Source organism: Capra hircus, chromosome 13 (assembly GCF_001704415.2).
Source record: "Capra hircus breed San Clemente chromosome 13, ASM170441v1, whole genome shotgun sequence".
In the NCBI taxonomy this organism is placed as follows: Eukaryota; Metazoa; Chordata; class Mammalia; order Artiodactyla; family Bovidae; genus Capra; species Capra hircus.
The window spans coordinates 78,616,645-78,637,124 of NC_030820.1; positions in this window are offsets into that span (position 1 = coordinate 78,616,645).

Below are 20,480 nucleotides of genomic sequence, written 5' to 3' on the forward strand. Positions count from 1 at the left end.
CGAAATGACTGATCCTCTTCCTGTTGTTATAGATGGGTCTTTCCTGTTTTAGAATTTTGTACAAGTGGAATCATACAGGACAGACTCTTTTGTATCTGGCTTCTTTCATTCCTATCACAGTCAATATCCATACTGTACTTAAAAAAAAAATTATTTATTTGGCTGCACTGGGTCTTAGTTGCGTCAAGTAGGATCTAGTTCCCCGATCAAGGATCGAACCCAGGCCCCCTGCATTAGGAGTGCAGATTCTCACTCACTGGACCACCAAGGAAGTCCTGAGATCTATGCTACGTTTTTAAGGTAAAATTTGATTCTGCTTCTCAGACAATCCAGTGCAACAGTGTGTTAGTTGTGGGTATATTCCTAATGCTAATTCTTTAAAGTTGGGTTTAAATGTCCTCTCCTCCAAGATTCCATCCCTGATTTCCCCCCAGCAGGGCTGGCGAGGTTGATGGCTGCTGATCAGTATTGATGTTTAGTGAGTCTTTGCCATGCTTAATAGCATTTGCCTTACAGAGGTTTTCTATTATCACAACCCTTGACTGAGTTAGGTATTATTGTCCCCATTTCAAAGAAAAGGAATTTAAGGGTCAGAGAGGTTGAGCAACTGAGCTAACATCACACAGCTAAAGTTTGACCCAGGACTCAGCCCCCAGCACTGTGCTATGACTGCTCTCCTCTGGTGCCTTGCAGGGGGACTGTTTCCTTCACCTCCAGCCGAATAGCTCCTTCTTACAGCCCGTCACATCACTTCGTAGTTAACCGTTTGACTATCTTTGCTCCCTTATCAGCCTGATTTCTTACTTGCAAATGACTGAATCTACTCTAGACATTTTAATAGAAAACTTGTTAAAGGAGATGAGGTGGTTCAAAGAATCTCCAGGAGGGCTGGAGGCAGCTCGGAGGCTATGCAGTCAGGAATAAAGCTAAAATCTCACTGAATAGAGCCCCTGATGCCTCTCAAAGCTGGACACTCAGAACTAGGCTCTCTGGGCATCTGTGTCTTCTGTCACTCAATTCAGAATTGAAATTTCACATGACGATGTCTGATTGGTGGAGCCTGTGTCACATGATGATGCCGGGCGCAAGGGATGCTGGGATACTGAGTCTCTGGCTTTGGTCGTGGAAAGGCAGAAATTCCCCCCAAAGAAGGGCAAGGGGATTGAAAAGGAGCTGGACAGTCAGAAAACACAGATGCCCATAACTTTTTCTCCTGTGACTTCCTCCAGGGCAGGGAAGATGTCTAATTTATTTCTGCATCCTCAGGACTTAGAGTATGGCAGATACAGTGTGATTACCGAGCAAGTAGGTATTTAGCAAATGAGTGAACAAGGGGGTGGATGAGTAGGTAAGAATTTTAGAAATCAGGAAGACCTCTTGGCATCGGGAATATCTCAAGGCATCTTGGAGGAGGATGTATTGAGTCATTTTGAGACATAGTGTCTTGGCTTCAGACTTCAGTCATTCCTTCCAGAGTTGAGGATGATTCAAGCCTGGGGGCATCTCTGGTCCTCAGACCAAGGACCTTGAAGGCCCTTCCCTACAGACTGATCTAGGCACAAAAGGAGGAAGTCACCACTATTTACCCGGATCAGCAGCATGTCAGCCACAAGCAGAGGGCTGTGTACCTTGCCAGTGACAGGTCTTTAGGGATGAGGAGAAGGTGGGACTAACATTTATTGAACACAAATAAATACCTACTGTGCTCTAGGTATTCTAAATTCTCCTAAGTCTTGCATCAACCTTTGGAAGTAAATACTAATATTCCTATTTTGTAGATAAATAAACTGAGTCTCAGAGAAACTGAGTAACTTGCCTGAGACAAACTGGCTGTTGTGGTTTTGAACTCTGTCTTTGCTGCTAGACTTTTTGATTGATATCTGGCTCTGCCACACAGTAACTGCTTTCAGACAAATACTTAGCCTCAGTGTCCATATCTGAGCACTGGAAATATTAGCAAGACTGATTTCACAGTATTTTGTACAGATTAAATATTATGACGCATGGAAAACACTTAATACTAAACATGTCATTTAGTCACTAAGTCGTGTCCGACTCTCTTGAGACCCCAGGGACTGTAGCCTGCCAGACTCCTCTGTCCATGGAATTTTCCAAGCAAGAGTACTGGAGTGGGTTGCCATTTCCTTCTCCAGGGGATCTTCCCGACCCAGGGATTGAACCCACGTCTCCTGTGTGGGCAGGCAGATTCTTTACTGCTGAGCCGCGGGGAATGGCTGCTAATGGCCAGCCATTACTGGCAGCGGGAAGCCTAGTAATGGCTCAATAGGGATGTCCAGTCGTTTCCGCATGATTTATGTAAAAGATTATTCGTTCTCTGTTGAATTGCCTTTGCATCTTTGTCAAAAACCAGATGACCATATTTGTGTGGGTCAATTTCTGGGCTCTCTATTCTACTCCATTGATCTATGTATCTACCCTTTCATCAATACCATATCAGCTTAATCACTGTAGCTTTATACTGAGCCTTGAAACCAAGCAGTGAGATTCCTCCAGCTTCATTCTCCTTTTCCAGAACAGTTTTAGCTATTCTAGGTCTTTTGCTTTTCCACATAAAATTTGGAATCAGCTTGTCTATATCTTGGAGAGGGAAATGGCAACCGACTCCAGTACTCTGGCTTGGAAAATCCCACGGACAAAGAAGCCCGGTAGGCTACAGCCCATGGGGTCACGAGGGGTCAGACACAACCGAGCGACTTCACTTTTTGTCTACATCTACAAAAGAGTTTGTGGGATTTTAAATCTATGGATCAGATTATAGTAAATGAACATCTTAACAACATTGAGTCTTTCAACCCACGAACACATTGTGTCTCTCCGTTTTCTTAGACCTTCGTTCGTGTCTTTCATCAGTGGTTTATAGTTTTTTACCGTGTAGATCCTGGCTCCTCCCTTACCTCTTCTGAACACTTCCTCAGGGCTCTCTGAGAGGTTGTATCCCGGGCTTCAGTCTCCACTCTTGTCTGCTAAATAAGACACAATCCTCAACCTTTAGGGTGTGCGTTTTTTCAGTCAACAACTTCTAGTTTACTTTTGTATAATCATAATTTAACTTTGCAAGAACATAGTTTTATGACTGCTCATCTTGTAAATTTGTTAAGGTTGGTTTTATTGACCAGATTATGGTGCATCTTGGTGAATGTTCTAGGCACACTTGAGAAGAACATGCATTCTTCTGTGGCTGGATTAGAGGGTTCTTTAAATATGAGTTGAGTCCATGTGGTAGGTAGTCGTATATCGACCTTCTGTATCCAAAATGATTTTTCACTTACTTGTTCAATGAATTACTGAGAAAGGAATGTTGAAACATCCAGCTATGAACACATTGATATATTAATATATCTCCCCTTTTAGTTCTGTTACTTTCTGCCTTGTCTATTTTGATGTCCTGTTGTTCGACATAGACGCAATGAGAATTGCTATGTCTTCTTGGAGAATGGAGACCTTTATCATTATGCAATACCTTTCTTTATCCTTGAAAAAGCCTTTGTTCTAAAGTCAGTCAGCTTTGTCTGAAATTAACATAGCTACTGTTACCTCCCAGGTGGCGCTAGTGGTAAGGAACCCACCTTCCAATGCAGGAGACAGAAGAAACTCTGTTCGAGCCCTGGGTCGGGAAGACTCCCTGGAGGAGGGCATGGCAGCCCACTCCAGTGTTCTTGCCTGGAGAATCCCATGGACAGAGGAGCCTGGTGGGCTACACTGCACAGAGTTGCAAAGAACTGGGCACAACTGAACGGCTAAGCACACACACCATAGCTACTCAGGCTTGCTTTTGCCTGGAGTTGGAGTTTATGGAACTAAAGAGGGTACCCACCAGGGGTCAGAAAGGAACAGGGGGAAGAATCTCTTTTTCTAAATATTCAGCAGTCAACATATCTGCACAGAGCCAGGCTCAGTGCAAGACAGGGGTCTCGAGTGAGAGCGCCAGCGGGGCCCAGCGCTGGAGGGAGAGCAGGTCCCCGCGTGAGCTCCCAGCCTCCTACAGCCCTGTGTGTGTGGCTCAGCTCCTCAGGCATGGCGAGAGGCCACCACGGCCTCCTGGGCTCCTCTGTCTTGGTCTGTCTTGGGAGTGTCATCATTCTGCATTTCTAATCTCTCTTCACAGTTAGAAGCACTTGGTACCTCCAGGAACTCACCTTGCAAAATGATGTTTGGCATGCGCTCTGGGGGAAAGGCAGAGAGATTAGCTGGAGATGCAATTTTGATTAAAAAAACAGAAGCTCTTTCATAAACCCCACTGCTGTGTAACTGTGAAATGGGCTGTGAGGGGAAAGGGACGCTTCCCAAGGTTTAACAGGAAGCATACAAAAGACTGACTTGGGTAACAGGGACCGAGGTCTTGCCTGCAGCCGTGAAGGTAATTCTGCACCTTGGTCCCTGGCTGATTCCTAATTATTGGTATCCTCTTGAAGTTTTAGCTTCAAGGAGAGTGGAGAGGGTGGCAGGGAGGGGAGGGGACGTTACCACAGCCCTCATCTATATTCCTCACCAAAAATAGCTTTCCGTTTGTAATTGAATATAATTGGAGACAGAACGCTGGCTGGAGGCTAGCTAATTGTCTGCCTTCAGAGCCATGAGGTGGGGAAAGGGGAGGCTAAGAGTGTGGAGAAGGAAGTTCCTGTCTGCGCCAGCTCTGCTTTACCCCCGACTGTTAGCAAGAAGACCAGGGTCAGACTAGGCCTGAGTTCAGACCCCACCTGCTAGCTGGGCAACTTAGCTGGCCTCTGCCTCAGTTTCCCTATCTGTAAAATGAGAATAATAGCACACATGTAGAGCCTGGTGTTGAGGGTGAAGAGAGATGATCCATGCAAGGTACCTCTGTCCTCACTTCTCATGAAGTCTGGTGCATAGACCAGCAGCACTGTCTTCCGCAGGGAACTTGGGGAAAATACAGAATCTCAGGCCTTAACCAGCCTCTGCATCATAACAAGATCACCAGTGACTCTAACGTGTGTGGAGTTGAGCCACACTGCCTTGATGCTATCTTCCTCCTACACTGAGCTCATTACATTAAAAAAAAAAAATTATTTAGTTGGCTGCACCAGGTCTTCCAAAATCATTGTGGATGGTGACTGCAGCCATGAAATGAAAAGACGCTTGCTCCTTGGAAGGAAAGCTATGACAAACCTAGACAGTGTATTAAAAAGCAGAGACAAAAGTCTGTGTAGTCAGAGCTGTGGTTTTTCCAGTAGTCATTCTATGGATGTGAAAGTTGGGCCATAAAGAAAGCTGAGTGCCAAAGAATTGTTGCTTTCAAATTGTGGTGCTGGAGAAGACTCTTAAGAGTCCCTTGGACTGCAAGGAGATCCAACCAGTCTATCCTGAAGGAAATCAACCCTGAATATTCACTGAGAGGACAGATGCTGAAGCTGAAACTCCAATACTTTGGCCACCTGATGTGAAGAGCCAACTGCGAAAAGACCCCGAAGCTGGGAAAGATTGAAGGCAAGAGAAAGGTTGGCAGTGGATGAGTTGGTTAGATAACATCACTGACTCAATGGACATGAATCTGAGCAAACTCTGGGAGATGGTGAAGGCCAGGGTAGCCTGGTGTGCTGTAGTCCATGGGGTCACAAAGAGTCAGACATGACTCAATGACTGAACAGCAACAACCAGATCTCGGTGGCAGCTCGGGGGGTCTTTGGCCTTTGTTGAAGCATATGGGATCTAGTTCCCTGACCAGGGATCAGATCAAGGCTCCCTGCATGGCGAGCACAGAGTCTTAGCCACTGACCCAGTAGGGAAGTCCCCCCCATTACATTTTTAGGGTGTTGGGTTCTTTGTGGTCTCTGCTTTCCATTCTTAAAGGCTTTACCCTCCACCCACGTGAAACAATACTCAGAACAAGAACTGAAGATGGCAGATGATCTCTGTCTACAGTGTTACGGCTGAATTCCCACCTCCCATCTGGACTCCCCTCCAGAACCAATAAGTCACCAACACTTGGTGCCTCTATTAACAATTGCAAATACATGGCCTTTTGGCAACTTGGATCCCATTTTTCAAAGCTACCTAAGGGAGCCCGCCGTTTAAAGGAACCCCACCGTGAACACTTCTGCAAAGCAAATAATTGCCAACTAATTCATCCATTTTACAAGGCACGATTTTTGCATGTATGGTTTTGGAACAAAGCAGGCTGAGTTGTTGGAAGCTTTAATTAGCAATATTCAGAATAAAAAGCTTTTATTTTTTTCAGTGTGGGCGAAATAGGTCTCTTTTCCCAACCTCAGTGGGGCATCAGAATTACCTGTGGAGCTTTATATTTTTACATTTTAAAAGTACAGAAATCTGAAGTGCATGGCTTGGTGGTATTTACATATGTATACACCTGAGTAGATAAGATGTGGAACGGTCTAACACTCCAAAAGCTCCATCTATCCCTCCCCACTCAGTTTATAATGCTTCCCCCCCAGAGTAACCTTTCTCTGATTTCTATTGCATAGATTCATTTTTCCTGTTTTTGAATTTCATATAATGGAGTCATACAGTAAGTATTCTTTCAAGCCAGAATCTTGGCTTCAATCAAGAAAGACATGGAAAGTCTAACAAAAGGTATATGTTTTCAACAACAGTTCCCAAGCTTTGGCCTTCATCAGAACCCCCTTGTTCAAACATAGGGCTAGTTAAGACACGGCCTGCGGGACCCCACCCCCAAAGTTTCTGATTCAGTAGGTCTTGGATGGGACCCAAGAATTTGCATTCCTAACAAGTTCACAGGGGATACTGATGCTGTTGGTCCAGGGAGCCAAACCTTGGGCAGAATTGTTCTGATTTTGAGAGAGTATGCAGTATCTTTTGCCTTGTATCCAAGTTGTCGATAATTTTCTATTTATTTTCTTCCTGAGCTGCAGCTCACCTCTTTGCTGTTTTGCCTTTTTGGGGCAAGACAGGAGCTATTGCTGTCAGTATCTCTTGGCACCTGCATTTCTTTGACAGTCTTGGATAAGGGGATAATTAATTGAGACATTTCTGTTTTCAGTGGATTTTTTTTAATGAAACAAAACACCTTGTTTCTACAGACAGCAGCCCTGAGGCAAAAGAAATAAAAGGAACATGTTTAAGTCTCTGAACAGGCTTCTCTACAAAACTCCCTCCTTGGACCAAAGGCTCCCAGCTCACCCCCATGGACGTCGCCTGCAGGTTATCCTGACTCAGTGATGAAACATAAAAGAGTTAGATTGTTCCCTTGTTGCTCCTTCCCAGCCTGGAGAGAAGAGGGCAGGGTGGAGACCCCAAGCAGACCCGGAAGGCTGTGTCTAAGGGCCCTGAAATCTCCCAGGAGCAGAAAGCTTACAGGGGTTGTTAACTCTCCTTTGAAGAGGAAGATGAAAACCCAAGTCCGCTGACTTGGAAGGAAATTTCTTCCTTCTAATTTTTTGAACAAAGATCATTTCAACATCAAAGATTTTTTTCCCAGTGTTTCCTGTTTCCTTATTATCTAAATGCCTTCTGGCTGCAAGCTATCTGTTAATTTTTCACAGTGGATATTTCTTCCCATATTTCTTCTCGGGAGCCCACATCGCCCCCACCCTCTCCATATCTATTTCCAGAGATTTCTGTTGAATTAATGGTGTCCCATCCTAGCAGATTCAATGATTTCCTTTATAACATGCTTTACAATGCCTCTTTTACCATCATGAAATAAAATTAGTAGTCATACAACCTAGCTACACAATTTTAAGTAAGCATGTGCGTGTCGCCCAAAGTGTAATTTAGTTTATTAGTAGTTTATTTAGGAGAAATCAAAATGAAATTAATTTCTAGTAAAATATTATATATTGTCAGTAAGCAAACACTCCTATGTAACTGCTAAGAAGATGAAAAAGTGCTCTGACACTTACATGCAACCCCAGAGAAACAGACAACAGCTGCAAACGGAGAATGACCCAGACTACTACAGCGGCCGCCACTGGCATTCCTATAGGGGATGCGATTTTCCAAAATTGCGAATAACTCTTTGTATAAGGTTAAAATAGAGAGGTTCAGACTTCTCTTAATTTTTTTATTTACATGATAGTTGCTTTCCTGGAAAATTCAGGATTTGTCAGTCATGCAAAATATCCTTTTTTTAATATGTAAACAGGAGTTGAATTCTAGGAGGAATACTTTGACAAGCATTTTTCTCCTATGCGCAAGTCGGGGGCCATGGTTGGGGGGGCTTTCTAAGCCTGACTGGTTTGGGGACAGTCCTTTCTGTGGGGGTCCTGCAGGTCGTCTGGCTTCCCTGGCCCCCCTTACCCCCTCCCCCCACCTCGTTACCGATGGAGTGTCCCCACCACTGGAGCAACCAACACGTCTCCAGATCTCCAAGGTGCTCATTTAGGCTGCAGGTGGTGATGGAACGGGGAAGACTGTTGACATGGCTGTTGAGAAAATCCAGGCGAGACGCCCAGGTGGCCTGGACTAGATGCTGGCTGTGGAGGCTGAGAGACAAGTGGACGGATTCCGGAAGTAGCGTCTGTTAGGCTTGGCTCAGGCGTGGGGCTGGGATGGGGAAGAAAGGAAGATGCCGAGGATGACTTGCAAGTTTCTGCCTGGAGCAGCTGGGTGGCCCTAGTTACTGCTAGAGGGAAGGGAGGAACAGACAGACAGCCCTGCTTGGACAAAACATGTGAGCTGCCCGTGAGGGATGGAAGCGGGCCTGTCCAATGTGTGAGTCTGGGCTTCGAAACCAGACACCAGCGAAGAGACCCGGTCTGAAGCCCTGGGGAGGGGTGAGGTTTCCTGGAAAGAGGGGTCACAGGGCTAGTTGAAGAAGGCACAGCCTGGGCCCCAGCGAACCCCACATCCAGCGCCCGGGCAGAGGGAGAGAGCCCCGAGGTCCTGCTCCTCCTGCAGGGGACCCGGCTCCTCCTGGGCTCTGACACGCATCTGTGATGAACACGCCGCTGCGCCTTGCCAAGCACCCAGCACGCTCTCCCTGAAGACGCTCGGGGCTCCGCGTGCCCTGGATAGCCGGCTGTCGCGAGGTGCATAGCCATCACATGGTATGGATTCCGTCGAGCATCTTCATATTGTGTTTGAAACCAAGATGAAGGCCATCTGTGCGTGCTGTTCATTTCCCCAAGCCCGATGACGTTCAGAAATCCTGAGCAAGCTGCCTGACTGCAACTAAGTGGGTGAGTTCCAAATTAAGATGCTGGAGGAGTAGCTGCTCGGGGTGCGTGGTCTCTGACAGAAAGACCTACAATTAGCCAGATTCATCTCATACTTCATGGAAGGGAAACACTATTCGTGTAAATAACCCATACCTGCGACACTGTGAGGCCTCAAAAAGGAAGAGACGGGCTTCCCTGGTGGCTCAGGGGTAAAGAATTTGCCTGCCAATGAAGGAGATGTAGGTTTGATCCCTGGGTCAGGAAGATCCCCTGGAGAAGGAAATGGCAACCCACCCCAGTACTCTTGCCTGGGAAATGCCCCAGACAGAGGAGCCTGGTGGGCTACAGTCCATGGGGTTGCAGAGTCAGACGTGACTAAGTGACTAAACAGTAACAAGAAGGAAGAGGGTATTATGAGATTCCACGGCAGCAGACGTACCAGTCACCTCATGCCGTAGCATTGCAGCATAACCAACCATTCCCAAATTCTGTGACCGATAAGAATTTCTAATTTTTCTTTGCTCACGTGTGCTGGGTTGCCTGATCAGGGCTGGGCTCTTCAGGGGCGTGGCTCCAAACTGTATTCATTTTGAAATAGAGGCTACCTGAGATGTTGCCAATTCTCATGCCTATGGCAAAGGTCAGGAGCGTAAGCCTAACTTCCCACAAGCCTATGTTTGTGATACATCTGTCCAAATCCCATGAGCTAAACAGGTCATTTGCTTGAGCCCAAGGTGAAGGGTGGGGAAGTCCACCCTAACCCTAGTGCGGGGAACGGCAAAGTCGTATGGTCTGGGGGAGTGGCCTGAGCTGGGAACCGTAATGCAATCTACAAGAGAAGGGATTAAGAATGCCCAAGCCTACCAGGACCTAGCAAGGCCTCACAAACAAGTAAAGATGCTAGGTGACAGTGATGGGGTGATGTTTTCAGTCAAGAAAGATTTGGCCGTATTCATCTCATTCATAAACTCGCACGACCTCTCCCGTACTTCTTGGAACCATTTGGCCGTCAGCCTTACATCTCCCCATTTCTGCTAGAAACATGGGTACAGAGGATGACCTCCCTACCTTGTGAGTGCCAAGAGCACTGAAAATGGGTGGTGCCAGAAGCAATAAGGACGAGTGGGGACTGCGGCCAAGTGGAGAGCGTGAGCCCTGTCAAACATGCCGTGTGCTTTCAGCCCATTGTCTGATGGGAGTGCAGGCTCCGCGTGGCCTGGCCTCTGAGATGTTAAGAGAAGCTGAAAATCCAGATGCGTCTGTGAAGTTTCTGAATTTTTAAATCGTTGAACACAGTCCTTTAAGCAGTAGGAAATGGGCTGTAAACCGCCCTCTTGTAACTTCTGTTCTCTAAGGTCAGATTTCAGAGGTTGATGAGAACCGCGACAGGAGTTTTGTTTGTTGTTTTCCTGCTCCCGAGGGGCCACCAAAAGAGCAGTGGTTTCTGGACACGACTTTGAGGTCCTAAGAGCCAGTTTCCCTATCAGGAGTGAGGTCCGTGAATTCAGAGATGCTCTAGAATTCTTTCCGCTTAATTCTCTTGTTCCCGTAAAAATGCAATTCCACCTAAACTGTAAGTCAGACTGAGTCCTAATTACTGTATTTATTAAAATTACATACAATTAGGGGTTTTAGGAACCAGGCCAATTCTTCCCCAGGACGCCCATTGAAAAGCACTCTTTAAAAGGACACAGGATGCTTTGGGCAGGGCTGCTCATGTGACATCTCCCAGGGCCATTTGGGTCATTTGTTTTTAGGGGCAGAGTCTAGCTTCTTTCTGGGCTCTTGGCTCCAGAACTTGGACGCCAACCCCGTCTCAAAGCATCAGGGTGTCTTTTTGGAGATTACATGTAGAGTGATTGTATTTCCTGAACCAGAGTCAGGACACGTGGTCAGCTGAGGATCTCTGCAGTTTGCACACCTGAGAGGCTGACCGAGATGGACTGGAAATTAGATGGATTGGAGGGAGACCAAGATGAAATGGTTGGATGGCATCACCGACTCAATGGACATGAGTTTGAATAAACTCCGGCAGTTGGTGATGGACAGGGAAGCCTGGCATGCTGCAATCCACGGGGTCGCAGAGAGATGGACACGACTGAGCAACTGAACTGAACTGAACCAAGGGAGATCAGAGTGATACTTGGTGATTGGATGGCCCGGCGACGCTGTGGCCCTCAGATCCTCCCCAGGCCTGTGACTTCCCAGGAGAGAGGCATAGAACACAACCCTGCTGATGGAGGGGTTGGGGAATTCAGCCTGTGGTCCTCCTCTGAAACCGAGACTGGTCCAGGTGAGACCCTTTCCTCAAACCCAAATCTCAGGCTTCACTTGTTTCCCAAGCAAGGCAGAGCCCATGGAACTTGCACGCAGGCCAGAGGAGTGGCACCAGAGGGAACATTTCCCCCAAAGCTGAGCATTCTCGGGGCTTCAGATGAGACCCTCCCGCATCCACGTGTGTCTCACCTCTCCGCTCGGCCCTAGCGATCCAGCGCACCAGCAGTCTTGCTATTCCCTGGCTCCGCTGTGACCCTCATCCTTCAGCTGTCCGTGGGGTTTGTGCCATCTGCTGGGGCCACCATCACTTCCTTTGCCCATTTGTCAAGACCCCGTCACTGTGGTCTGATCAGGGTGTCAACCCCCCGCAGAACCCAGCACCCTTGCCTCTGAGCTCTTCTCTCCGAAAGCTTCCCTTAAGGCCCCAGATAGAAGCTCCACTCACTCATTCATTTATTTAACATACATGTCTTGATGACTTTTCACCTGCTAGAAACTGTTTTAGATGTTGGGAGTTCAGCAGTGAACAAGACTAGTAAAAAGTAGTATACTTTTACCCTGGCAGAATGAAGTATCCATCCTATTTGTGGGAGAAAGATGGTAATAAAATAAAATAGAGCATATATGATGAACAGTATGAAAAGAGGAAATTGTACTACCAGAAAAGAAGCAGGAGGCACGAGTTCCATCCCTGGGTTGGGAAGATCCCCTGAAGAAGGAAATGGCAACCCACTCCAGAATTCTCGCCTTGAAAGTCCCATGGACAGATGAGCCTGGTGGGCTACAGTCCATGAGGTCTGAAAAGAGCTGGACATGACTGAGCGTGCACACAGTTCAGTTCAGTCGCTCAGTCATGTCTGACTCTGCGACCCCATGGACTGCAGCCTCCCTGTCCATCACCAACTCCCGGAGCTTGCTCAAACTCATGTCCATCGAGTCGGTGACGCCATCCAACCGTCTCATCCTCTGTCACCCCTGCTCCTCCCGCCTTCAATCTTTCCACACTAATGACTAAACAATGTCCAAACAACCATGTACTGATAAACCAGCTGTACAGCTCCTCCTCCTGCAGGGGGCACGCCTGACCTCCTGCAGGGCAACCTGCCTCCCTGGAGGAGACCAGCCTTGGACCCTGAAAGCCCACTTCTCTGCTCTCCTGGGAGTCCTCCTGACCTGCTGAAATCCCTGCCGTGTCTTATCCGGAGCCTGGCTCATCCTTGAAGATGGAGACAGGGCCTTTGATGTTCCACAATGGAGAAGCCATTTCTCCCGAAGCCCCGTCTCATTCACTTTTCAGAGGCAGAGGCTCATTTCTCTTTGCTTGGATGGAAGCCACCCTTGTCACTTCTATTCTATTTCCTCATTTGGAATAGCAGGTGGTTCCAACATTTTATTTTTCTTTTGGTTCCAGGTTTGACAGAGAGCTATTTGGCTGCATTACAAATCTCTCCTAATGCCTTTTTTCCCCTGCCCACAGCGGCCATGTGCTGCACCCTCTCAACCAAAGTACAGCAAACACACCTACCTCATGACAGTGAGACGAAATAGTATGTTAAGTAGGTTTGCCACATTCAGCAGATAGAAGTGCAGGACCCTGGTGACTAATGTGCCTGGTATTTTCCTTAAGTATAAGCATCTCCCAAGTATGGCGTGGGACATACTTACACTCAAAAATAGTAATTTTTGTATAAAGTTCATATTTGTACGCTGTTTTTAACCTGGCACGTCTCCTATGAGGAGCTTGACACAGAGCCTGGTGGGTAGTCAGGGTAAGTGGTTTTGACAACAATGGGGCTGTGGATGACTTTACTGTGTTCTGGTAAGCGCCTCTCCCACCACGGGAGTCGGGGTGGGCGTGCCTAAGAAGGGATTCCTAGAGCGACTGAGGGTCAGACTGAGTCTTGAAGGTCTGTATTTATTCATCGAAGGTTTATTGAGCACTTACTGTGGACCAGACTTTGCTCTAGGCGCTAGGGATTTGGCAGGGAACAAAACAGACAAAAATCACATCCCCCCAGACTTGAAGTGTTAGTGGGGAAAACAGAAGAAGTTAAAGAAGTTAAGCAAATATTTAGCAAATTGGGGAAAAAAAAAACCTAAGGAGAAAATATAAGGCAAAGGCGGGGAAATGAAGTGTTGGGGTGAGTTGGAGTTTTGAGATGAGAGGGAAGGAAGCTGTTATTGAAAAGTCAGCTTGAGGAAATATGTGAAAAGAGTGAGGAATATGAACCACGAAGATACTTAGGGGAAGATCATTCCGGAAAAGGGAAATAGCAAGAGCAAAGGCCCTGAGGTTGGAGTGGCCCTGATCCACCTAGGGAACAAGGAGAGCCAGGGCGCCAGGAACGGGTGAGTGAGGGGGTGAGATGGGAAAGGGGGGCTGGATCATGACGCATCTCGGGGGACACTTGACCTTTCCTCTGAGTGGGATGGGCCACCAGAGAGCTTTGAGTGACGCAACCTAACCTACATTCAAATAGATCCTCTGGCTACCTGTGGAGGACAAGCTGTGAGGCAGAAGCAGAAAGACCAGGGTGGAAGTGACTGCAGGGGTCCAGGTGACAGAGGTGGTTTGGACCAGGGTGCAAAGTGGTGGCTACACTGTGAAGGGAGGTAGGATTTGCTGATGGTTCCAGCTGGGGGAGAGAGAAACAGGGGTTGAGCACAGTGTAAGTTTGACTTGAAAGAGTTGGCAAGATGGAGATGGGGAAAGATGTAATGGTCGAGGGGAACTTTGGCCCGGTCAGCCGAGGGGCTTGTCAGCAGAGCCGGGGACCAGAAACATCTTGGAGCAGAGACGCAGCTTTCAGTGCGTGCTGACCACTGGCGTCTTCCTCCTCCCACCTGTCTCCACCTAACGGTGCTGCTGGGAGATGTCTGCTGTACAACTTGCCTCCCTGATGGCTGTCCAGCTCTGGCCTGAAATTTCCTACGCAGGAGAAATGTGCTTTGCTGCTCTGGACATTTGTAGCTGGCAGACTGTGTTGAGAGAGAGATGTGTTTAGAGCAGCGGGCATGCTTCTTGCCCTGGGCAGAGAGGTCTCCCCCCAACAGGAAGCTGATGACGATTTCCCGGGCCAGCTGGGTCTAGCACCATTCTAGTTCTCTCAGTTCAGTCGCTCAGTCGTGTCCGACTCTTCTCGACCCCATGAACCGCAGCACGCCAGGCCTCCCTGTCCATCACCAACTCCTGGAGTCCACCCAAACCCATGTCCATCAAGTCGGTGATGCCATCTCATCCTCTGTTGTCCTCTTCTCCTCCTGCCCCCCAATCCTTCCCAGCATTCGGGTCTTTTCCAATGAGTCAGCTCTTTGCATCAGGTGGCCAAAGTATTGGAGTTTCAGCTTCAGCATCAGTCCTTCCAATGAACACCCAGGACTGATCTCCTTTAGGATGGACTGGTTGGATCTCCTTGCAGTCCAAGGGACTCTCCAAAGTCTTCTCCAACACCACAGTTCAAAAGCATCAACTCTTTGGTGCTCAGCCTTCTTCACAGTCCAACTCTCACATCCATGCGTGACCACTGGAAAAACCATAGCCTTGACTAGACTGACCTTAGTCGGCAAAGTAATGTCTCTGCTTTTAAATATGCTGTCAAGGTTGGTCATAACTTTCCTTCTAAGGAGTAAGCGTCTTTTAATTTCATGGCTGCAGTCACCATCTGCAGTGATTTTGGAGCCCAAAAAAATGAAGTCTGACACTGTTTCCACTGTTTCCCCATCTATTTGCTATGAAGTGATGGAACCAGATCCCATGATCTTAGTTTTCTGAATGTTGAGCTTTAAGCCAACTTTTTCACTCTCCACTTTCACTTTCATCAAGAGGCTTTTTAGTTCCTCTTCACTTTCTGCCATAAGGGTGGTGTCATCTGCATATCTGAGGTTATTGATATTTCTCCTGGCAATCTTGATTCCAGCTTGTGCTTCTTCCAGCCCAGAGTTTCTCATGATGTATTCTGCATATAAGTTAAATAAGCAGAGTGACAATATACAGCTTTGACGTACTCCTTTTCCTATTTGGAACCAGTCTGTTGTTCCATGTCCAGTTCTAACTGCTGCTTCCTGACCTGCATACAGGTTTCTCAAGAGACAGGTCAGATGGTCTGGTATTCCCATCTCTTTCAGAATTTTCCGCAATTTATTGTGATCCGCACAGTCAAAGACTTTGGCATAGTCAATAAAGCAGAAATAGATGTTTTTCTGGAACTCTCTTGCTTTTTCCATGATTCAGTGGATGTTGGCAATTTGATCTCTGGTTCCTCTGCCTTTTCTAAAACCAGCTTGAACATCTGGAAGTTCATGGTTCACATATTGCTGAAGCCTGGCTTGGAGAATTTTGAGCATTATTTTACTAGCGTGTGAGATGAGTACAATTATGTGGTAGTTTGAGCATTCTTTGGCATTGCCTTTCTTTGGGATTGGAAGGAAAACTGACCTTTTCCAGTCCTGTGGCCACTGCTGAGTTTTTCAAATTTGCTGGCATATTGAGTGCAGCACTTTCACAGCATCATCTTTCAGGATTTGAAATAGCTCAACTGGAATTCGATCACGTCCACTAGCTTTGTTCATAGTGATGCTTTCTAAGGCCCACTTGACTTCACATTCCAGGATGTCTGGCTCTAGGTGAGTGATCTCACCATCGTGATTATCTTGGTCATGAAGATCCTTTTTGTACAGTTCTTCTGTGTATTCTTGCCACCTCTTCTTAATATCTTCTGCTTCTGTCAGGTCCATACCATTTCTGTCCTTTATCAAACCCATCTTTGCATGAAATATTCCCTTGGGTATCTCTAATTTTCTTGAAGAGATCTCTAGTCTTTCCCATTCTGTTGTTTTCCTCTATTTCTTTGCATTGATCACAGAGGAAGGCTTTCTTATCTCTCCTTGCTATTCTTTGGAACTCTGCATTCAGATGGGAATATCTTTCCTTTTCTCCTTTGCTTTTTGCTTCTCTTCTTTTCACAGCTATTTGTAAGGCCTCCTCAGACAGCCATTTTGCTTTTTTGCATTTCTTTTCCATGGAGATGGTCTTAATCCCTGCCTCCTGTACAATGTCACGAACCTCCGTCCATAGTTCATCAGGCACTCTGTCTATCGGATCTAGTCCCTTGAATCTATCTCTCACTTCCACTGTGCAATCATAAGGGATTTGATGTAGGTCACACCTGAATGGTCTAGTGGTTTTCCCTGCTTTCTAGTTCTCTACTGCTCATTAATAAACGCCCAAACTTGGCGGCGTCAGCAAAAGCGGTCATTTATTTGGCCCACAAATCAGCCACTGGGGCCAGGTTAGTGTGGGAGGCTCATCTCTCTCCCATGGGACATAAAGCTGGGGGGGCTTCTGTCTGGGATTGAGGGACCTGCTTCCGGAATGTGGCTGCCAGCCTGGTCCTCAATGTGGCTGGGGGCTCAGGGTTGGGGGGTGGCCACGAGCTCTGGGTCCTCTTCATACTGTCTCCCCACGCAGCCTGACCTTCCTTATAGCAAGGGGCTGGGAGCCAAGGAGATGTTCAGTGACCCACACAGGTGCTGTGTTGCCTCTTAGGACTGTGCCTTAAAAGTCAGATGGTGTCACTTTGGACCACGCTTGTTGGAGGCAGTCATGAGGAGCTTTTGTTTCAACTCCAAGCTGAAGCTGTGTGATCTTGGATAAGTCACTCAGCATCTCTGTGTCTCAGCTCGCTTATCTGTAAAGTGGGGATAGTCATCACATTTATCTCACAGGAGATTAACAGGGGTGATACATGCGAAGGGTGTACACCAGCATCTGGGCCATAGTTAACACTCAGTAAGTATTAGTTAGCACAATTCATATAGGGAATTTTTTTAGTGTAAAAACAAAAAATTCAGGACGTGGAAACAATGCATTTTGCACACTTCCTGTCTTCCTGTCTCCATGAGTAGGGCTTGAAAGCAGGTTTAAGAAACTAGCCAACTAGTAAAACTAGCTCTTATATGTTAATAATAGCTATTTTAGAAATAGAAAGAGGAAGAAAATTACCCACCTAATTACTTTTATTATCTTTGAACTGTCTGTTCCCAGTGGTGGTTCTTTCTTTCTTTTTTTCTTTTTTTTTTTGAGGTCAAGTTCTATCAGCCTTTATTTCTGTGCATGAATAATGAGGGTCATACCAAACTGAGCTTGCATCCAGACCTTTATCTTCTCTCTCTTAAAAAGTTTCCCCCCCGCAGCTTTACTGCAGTATGATTGACAAATAAAAATTATATATATTTAAGATGTGCCACGTGACGTATGTATATTGTGAAATGATCACACAGTCAAGCTAAACTAACTCATTCATCACCTGGCAGAGTTGTTAACTGTGGTGTGTGATGAGAACTACCCCCTTGGCAAATTTCCAGTGTACAAGATGTTATTATTAGCTCTGTGTTTACTGTAGCCATAAGGCTGTACAATGGATCTCAGAACTTATAACTGAAAGGTTGGTAGCATCTCTTACGCTTTTGATTGATTATCTCCCTGTTTTTTTGAGACATCAGTGGTTTAGTGGAGGGGGAGCTTTTGCGTCGGAAGCGAGGTCCTGGAGTGACAGACACCCCACCGTGTGCGTTGCGCCATAGGCAGGGTGACTATCTTTGCTCCCGGGGGTGGGGAGATGATCGGCTCCAGGGGAATTGACGTCAGGTGGGCTCATTCGTTACCAGGGAAACCAGTAAAGGGGCACTCCCCTCCCCGCCGCCTGGATGAGTCAGCGCTAACCGGGTCCTGGGACTAGTACATAGACCGGCCGGTCGTGTGAGAGAGGAGGTGAAGCAGGCCCCGGGCTCCCGCCGAATCAGAGCAGTGTGCACGTGTGCTCAGGCCTGTCCAACTCTGCAACGCCCTGGACTGTAGCCCGCCAGGCTCCTCTGTCCATGGGATTTCCCCGGCAAGAATACTGGAGTGGGTTGCCATCTCCTTCTTCCAGGCGATCATCCCCACCCAGGGATCGAATCTGCATCTCCTGAATTACCGCCCAGCCACCTGGGAAGCCCCATTGTAGGGCGGACTTAAAAGCATAAAGGGCTAGGCACAAGAGGGTGCAGGGAGTACGCCCAGCACGGAATCCAAAGCAAAAATTTCAGTACCTTTCCACCCACCTGGAAAAGAGACCCTGTCTTAAGGTTTGAAATTGCCCCCTTCCTCTCCCTAGGTTAGAATGATTGCAACCCAAGGGGCCCTAGCGACGTTTCGGGTGGTCCTTACCCACCACGAGTATTGTGTGTGTTTGCAGTGGGAGCCTGTGTGCATTTCACGTTCCGAACGTTTGTCACTCAAGAGTTTCATCCAACAGGCCCTTCTGCAGAGCCAGGCCAGGAAACTCAGAGTTCAGAGGGGGGTGTTGATTTCTGAGAGCATATGAAAGAGGTGTTTTTGATAGGAGAGTGATTCTCAGCTGCTGAATAAGAAATAGCCCTCATCCATAATGCATGGTCCTTGAGGAGAAAGGGAGAAGAGGAAGTCTAAATCTAGCCGAGGCTGGAAAAAGACGCCGAGTGATTGAGAACCATTCAGAACAGACTGGCTGCCTTTCCCACTAATCCATCCTTCCATCCCAGCCCCTCTTTCCCAGGGACAAAGCCCCCAAGTGGCAGCTCACTGGCGAGGGGTGCTGGTATCAGGAAGAGCTGCAAGGGAAACGCTTAGGTGGTGAGGAAAAGGTAACAAAGACGGACAGAGACCAGGCGCTTCTAGGGGATGTTTTCCAATTCAAATATTCTCAATCCTTAGGCGGCTCTTATTTTGAGATTCTCATTTTGGCTGTAGTTTTTCAACCAAGTGAAATACAACTCCCGAAACCGGGGGAGGGCACCATATGGGTTTGGGGGACCTTGACTGAATTGCATTCCCACTGGCCTAAATATATCCCCCAGACGCAGGAAGGAGCCTGTGTATGCGCTCAGCGGCATTTCTAGAATGCTTCTGTCCATTCACCGGTGCTCTTTATTAGTTCAATCCTGGTGACAGTGGAGGGGGGAGCTTCCCAGGGCCCTCGGCTGCTGGAAAAGGTGAGTTTTGGAAGCATTGAGAGAGTTGGATTGTATTGGATTGCATATCTCTTTGTGTCCCCCAAAGAGATATGTTTCCAAATCCTAACCCTACTGTCTGGGAATGTGAGCTCAATGGAGACTGGGTCTCTGCAGATGTCATCAGGTTAAGGAATGAAAGGATGGTTTTCTGGATAGGACTCTACACCCAGTGACTGGTGTCCTTACAGGAAGAGAAGAGGATACCGGGGAAAGAAGTCCACGTGAAGACAGAGGCAGAGATTGGGGTGATGTGGCCACAAGCCAAGGGCTGCTAGGAGCCACCAGAAACGGGAAGAGGGAAGGCAGGATGCTCCCCTGGAGCGCGGAGGGAGCGTGGCTCTGGCGGCACCGTGGCTTCAGACCCACGGGAGAGCACGCATCTGCTGTGCTAGCCACTGAGGTTGTGCAAACTTGCTCCAGCAGCCACGGGAACTCACCGTGTTCCAGCCTCAGCCCCTCTGGCTTGCTGAGTCCCACGCTCCCGTCACTTTCATGCTTCAGCCACGCGGGCTCTCTCACAGGTTCCATCTCCTTCCCTAACAATCTCACCCACGCTGACATCGCTTTGACCACCGACACCCTCCTTTCGCTTTTCAGAATTCCGCTCTCCTTATCAGGAAAGACCTTCCAGACCCCACCCTCACCTGGAGTGTGTGCCATCCCCTAAACTGTACCATGGACTCACCAGAAGGACAGTTTGCCTGTGTGATTGATCCGCTTCCCCCACCAGACCACAGGAGCATTCATCAACAAATGCTTGCTGAACCCCTACCAAGACGCAGGCACTAGTCTCGGCAGCGGGTAATGGAGAGGTGAACTTTGTATGAGAAATTTTCTTTCTAAAAATATAGTGTGTTCTTATAGATATTAGCAGCCTGTAACTGATACAGCAGCCTTAAGAATCAGATGCAGTGGGGACTCTCCTGGTGGTCCAGTGGTTAGCAGCACATCGTGCCATGCAGGGGACATGGGTTCTATCCCCGCCTGAGGAACTAAAATCCCACGTGCCATGGGGCAGTAAGCCTGCACGGTGCAACTCCTGAGCCTGTGTAC